The 10645-nt window shown below is 39.9% G+C and overlaps 1 protein-coding gene across 1 annotated transcript in view; it reads right to left on the bottom strand.

Annotated features, from left to right (window-relative positions):
* LOC119918271 (synapsin-3-like) overlaps positions 1-10645 on the bottom strand; it is a 110421-nt gene that overhangs the window by 29934 nt on the left and 69842 nt on the right.

Consider the following 10645-nt stretch of genomic DNA (forward strand, 5'->3'; position numbering starts at 1 on the left):
TGACCCGAATAGTCAAAGATTTGATGCTTCGATAGGAGGAGCCTGATTCCACTGCCAATCTGACAGTTGAATCTTGGCAGAGGCGTTATGAAATGAGGATCATAACATTTTGGCTATATGGGGGTGCTCAATATCTTATTTTACATAGAACTACCAGCTTTCTCCCAGTAAGTTAATATACAGCTTATTATGGTATAAACATTAACATATAATTCTGTAAATGCAAATGTGAAAAGAAAGAAGCTTTTAATAAATATTTTTAAAGTGCGTGAATAAAATCAAAATTGTAATGCTAACCCTTAATGAAGGGGGTGTCAGTGCGCATGTGTGGGCATAACGGGCGTGTGTGTGGACTTTTGAATCATTTGTCACCATTGATGAACCACACAAAGAATATTATATTGCCTGCACGTCACAGTTCCTTGCGTTTGCAGGCAATTCTCGGTGGGCATGCCCAATTCAGCATAAGACCGGAGACTGACTCTGCACATGTAAATACTGTTTCATCTCATGTCGTGCACAGACCTGGCACGTTGCACATATTTGTTGTTGATTGTTGATCTTTGTTGTTGTATATTTTTATGTTGTCAGTTTATATATTTATATGTACACAATATTCTCTTCCGTTGCGTTACTTCTGCACGGCACAGACCCAGAATAATGCAAATGTATATATCTGCAATGTTGTTCTTCCATTCCATATCTATGTATTTCTACATTTATTTATGTTGACTGTATGTTTGTCTCCGTGTAGCACCTTATCACCACAGCAAATTCCTATTACTTGGCAGTAAAGCTCCTTCTGATTATGATTCTTCTGATTCTGATTCTGATATACTGATATCTGATTTTTGTTATGAGCAGTAATGGAAACTTTTGACCTTTTTGAATATCGGTACAAACTGTAGGCTAGCAACTACAAAATGTGTTTACAAGCAAGTCAAAAACAGGCATTTATTAAAATATTTTAAAAAACACATGTAATTCTGTGTAGCATAATTTTGCTTTTTCTTGTTTCCTACCGCAGTCATCTGTGGACCCCTTGGATTCATCTTGTCACCCCTTCTGGGGGTCCCGACCCTCAGGTTGGGAACCACTGCTCTACAGAAATGTTGAAATAACCACTACATTACACCAAACACAGAAGGGATTGTGATAGAACAATTCTTGGGGATATTTGCATTAGTTCAACAAAGGTATCTGTGTCTAAATGAAATGAACAATTCCAGATGAAACAAAGGAAAAAACACTACAGGTCGAGTGTTTGTGATATGAATCAGATAATGGAAATGGCATCCCCTCTCTAGGTTTAACAAAGACGCTGTTATTGTGAGCTATTTAAACACCATTATGAATTTCGTAACAGCTAGAAAAATAATTGTGTGACTGTGTTTCCATGCTGAGCATTAATGTTTCTGGTTAATGGGTGATTCCAGTCATAAAAAGAAACGTGGGATGACTTACCTCCTGCTGTGGTTTGTCCAGCAAATCATGGTCAACACGGCCCACACCCTCAGGTCCCAGCCAGATTTATCACTACCCACAGAAACACTGAGCCATCCAAATCACCATACCACTCTTTTAAGCTTTTAAAGGGAAAACTATCAACAGCAATTGTCATAGCTTAAAACAAATATTGGCGAATGATGAGGGATCTTTTCTTTGAGACTGGTGTATTTTATTCCCTTTAACCTTTAACCCTCTCAGGGCCTTAAAAATAAACTTCTTAAAATGAACTATCTGAGAAGGAAAGATCACATCTGCGCTAGCCCGTGGGCATATTAATGATTGCATATATAACATCCACATCCATTGCTTGAAGAGGCAAAGAGGCGTATTTCTCTCTACAGTACAATTAGTAGAAAATAATACACAATAACACAGTGCAACCAACCACCACACCACAGAGTGTTAATTTAACTCGTTTGGAGTGTTAGTAACTTAACTACTTTTGTGTAATTTTTTTTTACTCTTTTTGGAGTTAAAATTTAAAAAAATGACCAGTGTTAGTTTCTCTTAACAATTTTCTGTAATGTTAGCCATTGACTCTCTGAGAGGATTATTGGTTAAATACACAAGTGTTAGCCCCATAGCATTTTTAAGGTAAATTTAGCTCTCCCATATTCCTAAAACAAATATTTGGAATATAAAGTTCCCAAAATAAAGTTCAGAGTTAATATTTATACAACTACACTTACAGGTCTGATTCAGTGACACTTTGTTTTTGCACTCGGTTTTGACACAAACTCCTTATCAACTGAGGCCTCATCCACACTACTCCGTTTAGTTTACAAACGGAGAATTAAAACGAATACGATCTCCGTCCACACCAGCGTTTTAGCTGCGTTTTGGAGCTGAGCTCCGTCTACATTAAAACGACTGACAACGCACATCTATTCGCTGTTCAGGTGCACTGGGCATGCGCATGCCAGTGTAAACATGAAGCAGAAGTCGCAAAGTAAACGCCGACATGTACAGTACAAAGTTTAGGCAGATAAGTGTTTGCACGGTACAGAATATTTTAATAAAAATACCATGTCAAAAACCCAGTCAGTAGCATCATGTTTCTACTTTGCATGGCTTATAAGACCCAATCAGAGAGCTGAGCGTCAGCGGCTGCCTCATCATTTCTAAAGTCCTCCGTTTGGGCCCTCCGGAGTTTTGAAACGCAAAACGGGGTCGACAGCATTTCCAAACTTCTCCGTTTTAGGTCTTTGTTTTTGCCGTTATAGTCTGGAAGGGAGGTGCAAACATAGCGTTTTAATTCGAAAATGCAGTAGTGTGGATGGGGCCTGAGAGTCAAAGATAAAGGATCTGACTCTATCCAGTGTAGAATATTTACACCAAAAAATTAACTCTTCTCAATTAGCTGTGTAAAATATGGCATAAAAATATTACTTGAATTAAGTGCTAATCCACAGCTCTCACAGGATTCTTCTGTTTTTTGTTTAAATGTTTAATGATAAGCATTAGGCGTTTTCCCCTTCCCACAGAGACACTTCTAAAAAATAATAGCTCTTCTTGAAGCAAAGGTCAGATGACTAAGTCCTACAACAGTAATTCAATTGCCTCAGTTTCCTGCCAAAAACAATGGGTAGATAAGCTCTCAAATGGTTTTGCAATGAAACTGCACATGTGAAACTGACAGGGGTGTCCTGACAGTGTGATGTAATTTCTAAATCTGAAGCTGTGGACACTATTGACACCCTTGACCTCTGACCTGCTGGTGACTTACTGGTTCTCCCTTGACCATCTTCCCTAAATTAACTTTCTCTCTCCTCCCACACATTCCTTCAGCCCACAGTTCAGGTTTCTGGGAAACACAGGCTTTTTTTTTCTGAGCAGAGGAAACACTGGTATGATTTACTGTGTCTCCCAAATGAACTCCACTTGAGGCAACTTAATAGGGCACACTATGATACTAAGAAGGAATAACCCGCTGGTTTATAGAGGATCAGTATGGGTAAACACACTTCTCGGTTTGTACTTTCTCAAAACAGTTTAAGTGTTTATCTCAGAAGCAGGTTTTGCTTTCAGTCTCAATCTTTCTAGAGCCCATCACTACTTTGACAGTGAACACCTGTCAATCACACAGTAGAACAAATAATGTGAAGTCCTTTGGTGTTTCTGCTGATGAGGTATGAGTGACGAGTATAGTGGTACACAGGTTTCTCGTGCTAGCTGGAGCGGTGTAGGTGTCTGTATTCACCACCCAGTTGCTAACTTTGTCTGTCAGCCATGTGGTGCTGGGCAGCCGGTGAACAGCTGGTTAGTCATAACCTTAAAAACCTACCTTCTCTGTTGAAAAAGAGGTTGATGAGAACGCTGAACCAAAACAGTAAAGTTAAAACCCAAATAATGAGCAGAATAACGCTAAAATGCTCCATAGGACTGAGTGCAGAATCAGGTGATAATCCTCTGTGGGGTTGTCACTATGAGCTACACCTCACATTACATATAGTCATAAAATCCTTGCTAATATACAAGATTTCATCATTGTTACTTTTGCCTTATAAATACATCCTGCCAAAGAATGGGTGTAATTGCTCATATCCTTTAAATAATTTTCTATTTTTATTTACATGAAAATGTCACAGGTTATGGTTATCATGACCTAATTTGGGAGAGCATGATAAAAGCATTATAAGACTAAAGCCATTTAGTTTTCACTGTGCTCAGCATCCCAGTTAAGGCATTGCCTCAACCTTAAGGAATTCCTCAAAGCTATTTCCATGCTGTCATATGTCCGTGTTTATGGTTAGGCCTGGTGTCTCATGCCTTACTACAACGTAGTCATTTTGTGGGGTTTCCTGGCCGCACACGCACCAAATATATACAGTATAATACAACAGGGGACCCTGCGTCTGAGCAGCGAGCGCTGTGGTTGCATTTGGCCCGCCTGAGTAGGAAGTTACTGACCGTTCATCATATTTTATTGCAGGGGGAGTCCCATTGTGAGCGGTATCATGGGTCAGGACCATGTTTGTGTTTCCTTCTCTAATGTCTTAACTCCACATCAGATGACAGACGAGCTGGAGTTGGAAAACGGTGAGCATCTGTTGAAATGTTCAGTGGAATGGACGGACTAAAACGGCTAACAAAAGCGCCAACAGGCCCTGATATCCCTTCCTGTTCAGCTGGGAGGGTGGATAGGAGAACGCCACTCAAACAACCAATATCTCACTGTGCTGCCAGCTCTCAGATACTGAGTTTGAGCTCATTTCCAACAATTCAGCCTGCATTGTTCAGATAAAAGCAACAATAATAGCTAAGGGTATCAAATGTCACGCCACTCCAAACCAAATTAATTCTGACAGCACTTGCTTTCTTTTAGTCTTCACTGGGTCTTTCTTAGTTTATGCTACTTTCCCAGAAATTCAGAAAGGAGATGGCTGATGTGAACAAGCTTGCATGTCCTTATACAAGTCCACTGGTGTGTTGGTTAAGCAGGGTAGCAGTCCAACATCACCAATGCTTGTGTTTTCAATGTTTAAATATTAATTATATGGTTGAATCGAGTTGAATTTAGCATTGACCAGTGAAGAAAAACATTCTTTTGGTACCTTATAACAGCACTGAGGCCATGAATTTATGAGCTGTTCAGGTCCACTTGTTTTTAGCTGTATATGATATATATATAAATATATAAGATATGACGACAAAATTAGGCCCAGTAAAGGAGTACAAAAAATGTCTTTTCTTTCTTATGAACCTGTCTGTGTGAACATAAATAAACCATGCAAAACTACATTAAAGTTGCAATTATGTCAGCTTTCATGGCAGCATCAGGCAGCTGTGATAAATCCAAACAGCTGACAGACAAAGTTGTTTATGAGCTTACTATTATTTGTTCTTTTGTACCTTTATTGTTCATACGCTGATAACTGTGATAAAACAGTTCAATATGATAAGATTCAATCTTATTCAAATGTTGCAGGAAAATACTGTACTGATCATATGTAATATCACCATCCTACCCAGGGCCATAGCCATGGTTTAAACATTTTGTGAATCCAGATTTTTAGTTTCATTTAATAGAGTTTATTTACGACGAATTAATACCAAAAATATTTCTCTATTGTTCTGTCTGTCCTACTCCTCTATCTCCTCCTCCTCTCTCTTTTCCTCTCATTTTTTTCTGGTTTCCTTTACCCATAATCTCATTAAATAGCACCATGTCAGATATTAATAGCAGCAGTCACTATTACATTCAGTGGACTACAGGTGTTTCCTCTCTGTCAAATCAGCCACCCAAGAAGTTGGATCAAGATCTAGCGCCAAACCACAAGATCCCAAATCCTCCTCAAGACCTGAGAACTGAGGTCAACACTCTTTGCAACTAGGAGACATCCAATTACTGTTTTCTTCCTGTGACACGACTTCTACTACCCGTCCTCCTCGCAGCACAGAGCTGCAGAGGGGGGGTCGTGCTGTCTGTCCCACTTAACTGGAATGGCATGTGGGCTGTGCAACAGGGCCGAGTGAGTCAGGGCTGGACGCTGTCCCTCGGTGACCGTCGCTCCCGGCGATGCTATCTTTTTAAGTTTTGCCTCTTCCTGTGTCTCTTTAGCGGCTTGTCAGTCGGATGAAAGGTATTTCCTCTGAGTCACCACTCTGTTCTCTTTTGTCAACTCAGAACCACGCAGTTCTTAAAGACCTCCGGTACACAATGCTGTTTCCTCCCCCCACAGCCGGGCCTTTTCCTATGATTGGACTTTTTCATATCAAATGCACTTTGCTTTATGCTTACAGTATGTTGGCCTAGTTTGGCAACATCATTTCCAGAGGCTCAAATCATAGTTACAAGCTGTGAGAGACACACATAACCAGAATATTCTGGTTATGTGTGTCTTCTGTTTTATCTTGTCCCATTTCTGACATTAAAGTTAAAGTAGAGCATGCAGTTTTGCATATTAGTGGCCCACGATTTTGCTTTAATATTCAAACAGAGTGACCTTGTTGTTCGGCTAAGACACAGAAGAAGGCTTCATTTATTATATTGCGGTCTAAACTATCCTGTGAGGACAGCTGCAAGCCTACAGGACACATTGATCCCACACACATATGGTCAGCAGCTCTCCCTATTCAACTGTTCACTCTTAAAGGAAAACTCACCCTCATATACTCGTATACATACTAAATAATTTCTTGATACTTCGATACATTCCAAAAAATAATTTGTGATGAAGTGTTGCACTTCAGTTTGCCTTTATTTTTAAGCCACTTTCCATCAACCTGCCTCCTAAATGTCTTCTCCTGTTTGCGACTTTCTACATTTTAAAGAGGTCATGTTGACAGAAACCAGTGGACGAGGTTGAACTTGTTGCTTTCTGTACAGATTAGAGGGAGTATGAACAGATCGAATTGCGCGAGGAAGGCAGTGCAATTTCATAAATAGCTTTTTATCACAGGCAGACTCCAAAGGACTAAATATGGAACCAACAATCAACAATCAATTGTGGCAAAAATCAAATGCTTGTGGCCTATTTTCTGCTCACTACCACACTATAGCTACTGGACATCTGGACTTTGCAAAGGCTAGCCTGGCTCTGTCCAAAGGCAAGAAAATCCACCTACCAGCACCAATACAGTAAAGTCAGAGACATTATACAGAGGAGACATGCCACTTTAAGAATCCTCAGTACAACTTTATAGGTAAAGCCCTTAACGCCAAAGATGGCGCTCCAGCTAGAAATTGCCAATTGTCTTCTTTTTACAGCCAAGGGGGAAACATATTTCAGCCAATCGTGTGGTTCCACTGACATGAGGGGACTACTGCGCATACATATTAGAAGTATAACCGGTCGGGGTAAAAGTGCAGTTCTGGCTCTGGTTTCACAAGTGGCTGTCCATAGCAACCAGGCTTCATTTAGCTCTATCGATGCTCTACATTATTGCCCTTTGTTTAATTAGCCAGGAGTTAGGCATGGTCAAGATGGTGACGGCCGAAGTCACCAACATTCAGCTTCACAATTGCTCTTCAGAAACCTATAGGTCACGTCACGGACACTTCATCCATGTTTTGTACAGTCTGTGCCCTCTACCGAAAGAGGAGATATGCATACCCTGTTATTTCTTTACACGTTTTGTGTTCTTAAGCTTCCTGCACACTGCCCCGACAAACGCCAACCGACTCCAACCAACACCAACTGTTGGATCAGTGCGCAACGTCAGTTGGTGTCCGTTGGTGTCGGAGTCTTTTGACATGTCTAATCGCTCCTCTCTCTCTCATTGACAATGAACCTGTCTGGGAACATCTGAATCAGAACAAGCGCTGGAAGAAGCACTATTTCTTTGCACTTTTACTGAGCAATCCACTAGATCCACTAGAATCTGAAGGCCGGCTGAGCGAGATCAAACAACTGGGTGTGTGTCCCACCCACTGAAACCAAGTGACTACTGGGTCTGCACCCATCTATCTAAACTATATCATACAAGTTTACGTTCCTTCTCGGCCGCTACGCTCCTCCAACGAACGCTGCCTGGCTCTGCCATCTCTTCACACAAAGCAATCCCAGTCAGAGTTTTTGTTAACTCTTACTTCCTTCCCTAGGTATTTACCCCATTGATGTGATATGTACCATGAGATCTTACTAGTATTTTTTGCTGCTCTTGCTAGCATTATTATCAATTGTAGATCTTGTGCTGTATTTTATGCTCTGTTAATGATTGTATGTTGTTACTCAAATGTAAGTCGCTTTGGATAAAAGCTTCAAATGAGTAAATGTAAATGTACAGGTGTCGTGCCAACGTGCGCAACATGTTAAAGCTGTAATGCCAAGTATCTATAGCCTATAAATTTACAGCTGCTTTTATGTCAAACAGTTGTAACGTGTAAATAAGCATCACTTTATGTACGTGGTAAGGTATGTCTTTGTGAAACGTTAATGTTTCTTGTGACGGAATAATCATAGTTGAAGTGTTTGCAGTTTATCAGGCCTGACAAAGCATTTTTATAGGCAATAAAATTAGCCTATTGTTGACCACAAAATTTGTGTGTTAACATGATTGCACTTGTCAAAAAGACAGATTATAGCACAGTCCTTATTACCAGTTGAAATACATTGAACTAGCCAATACAGCCCATATAGCCTATGCAGTTTTGCACTTTCAAAATAACTGATTCCACCTCACTACTTGTACTTAAAGGTTTATTTATTTCAGTTATGAGCGTCATATTTGAGTTATGGCTGATTATAGCTCACCCAGTCCTTTTAAAATGTTGTAATTCCTTTAAAGGGCCAACACACCCAGTCCACTTGCCAAAAGTGATTGCAGCCTCGACCTTGTGACTTAAATAATAAAGGCAACAAAAGTCTGTCTGTCTTTAATTTCTATAATCATGAGTATTAGCGGGTGGACGCCCCTTTAAAGCTATTGATGCTGTAACGGAAACCCTTATTAGGTTGGTTTCTTTCTTTTGGCCTGATTCAAGCTGTTTTATCTCTTTATGTACAAGTGAAGTCATACTTAATTTTGCCAAAGTGAATCAATCCTTTCCTTATCCTTCCTGTGGATCAGAACCTTTCTGTTTTCGTCGCCTCATTTGGGTATTCAAAATATAAATCCACCTGTCACACATGCCGATATCATGTCTAACTAAGGAATGTCACAAATCTGTTGGTTCAGGCTTCAGGTCGGAGGCTGAAATAATACCTGACCGGGTATTATCAATGGTTAACGACAGCCGAGCAGCTGAACGTGTTTCCACTAATGTCTGTTGAGCCATCCAACCTGCTCTGGACCTGCAGATGAGACCGTACCTCTGATAACACATGACTTCCATGTGGGTGATGTTAAATTTCCACAGATGGTAAATGTACTGTTGTTCCTATCAACTAGACTGAAGCCAGAGATTTGTTGATGTGCTGTACCTGAATGCACCGCTGAACAAACACTGGCTTACTTTCTGGGCAATAGTGAAAGGACAAACATAGTGGATTCTGAATTCTTGATTCCTTGAGTCATGGGTGAGTGGAAACAGTGAAATCATCCATGGCAGTTCCTGTGTATTATTCTAGTCTAAAATAATATATCCTGTATGTTTTTTGAAAGCTCAACTTAATTGTTCTATTTGTAATGCAGGGACAAAATAATCTCATTACGTGGCCAATAAGTTACTTAATTTTCATAATATCAAATTTATGAAAAAACAGACACTTTCCCAACTGTTATTTTAATACTAAACTCACTTTTAAAAAGAAATGTGAAGCAATAGCTTATCAGAGCCAAGTATAAAATAAAGTCCATATCTGGCCACGCAGGTTCTTTAAACTGAGATAACTGTTAATGAAGGCACATTAAGGGTCAGAGTTCCCCGACCTGATTATTTCTGTCTTCGTTATATAACTATGAGTAGCGTCAACCCTTAACATAGCTCCCTCTGTCTCTGCAGATAAGCCTCTGCAGCGATAAGGCAGCTCCACTCAGGTCCACGAACACAGTCACGAAAGAGAGAATAGAGGGTTTAATTGGCTAATTTTACTGATCGTGCCCTGCAAATCACTTGAGTGAATCCATTTCAGAATGAAATATGACTAAGTGAGGCAGTGAGTGCTGCCTGCAAGGCCATATTAACAGCCACAGGTAACACTGAAATGTCAAGAAATGTCAAAGAAAACTAGGGCCTCCATTTGTTCAATGTTCTTTCTAAGTTCAGAGATAAACTGTCATCTGGTTGCCTCTGATTGCTGCTGCTGACTGAAGGAATCTGGCTGCACCTTGGATTCAACCTGGATACTGGAAGTATTACTAATTAAGGGGGCGTCACAGAGTGGGCAGGATGACTAAGTGAGACTGGGAGAGATGTGAGCGAAAGGAAAATGCTCTTAACAAAATAACAAAATAAAGCAGCCAGTGTTCAGTATTTATTTTTTGTTTATAGTGCGGGGTGGGGGGTGGGGTAAAGAGAGGTCTGAGAAAAAGTTTAATATCCATTTCAATATATATCTATGTATTGTTGTAAGTTTATGTAACTGACATAAAAGATCTTATTTATTATTTATTGATTGTCATTTGTGCAGCAGTAAAGGAAGAATTGCCATCAAATTGCATTATCTTTCCAGCTAACCTTAAAGTATATTTTTCTATACATCTCCTACACCTGCTGTATCTCTAACCATTTTCATGACCATTTTCAGTCTAA

This window comes from Micropterus salmoides, unplaced genomic scaffold, assembly GCF_014851395.1.
Source record: "Micropterus salmoides isolate LMB-PRFRI ecotype aquatic unplaced genomic scaffold, ASM1485139v1 Ms_hic_scaffold_23, whole genome shotgun sequence".
In the NCBI taxonomy this organism is placed as follows: domain Eukaryota; kingdom Metazoa; phylum Chordata; class Actinopteri; order Centrarchiformes; family Centrarchidae; genus Micropterus; species Micropterus salmoides.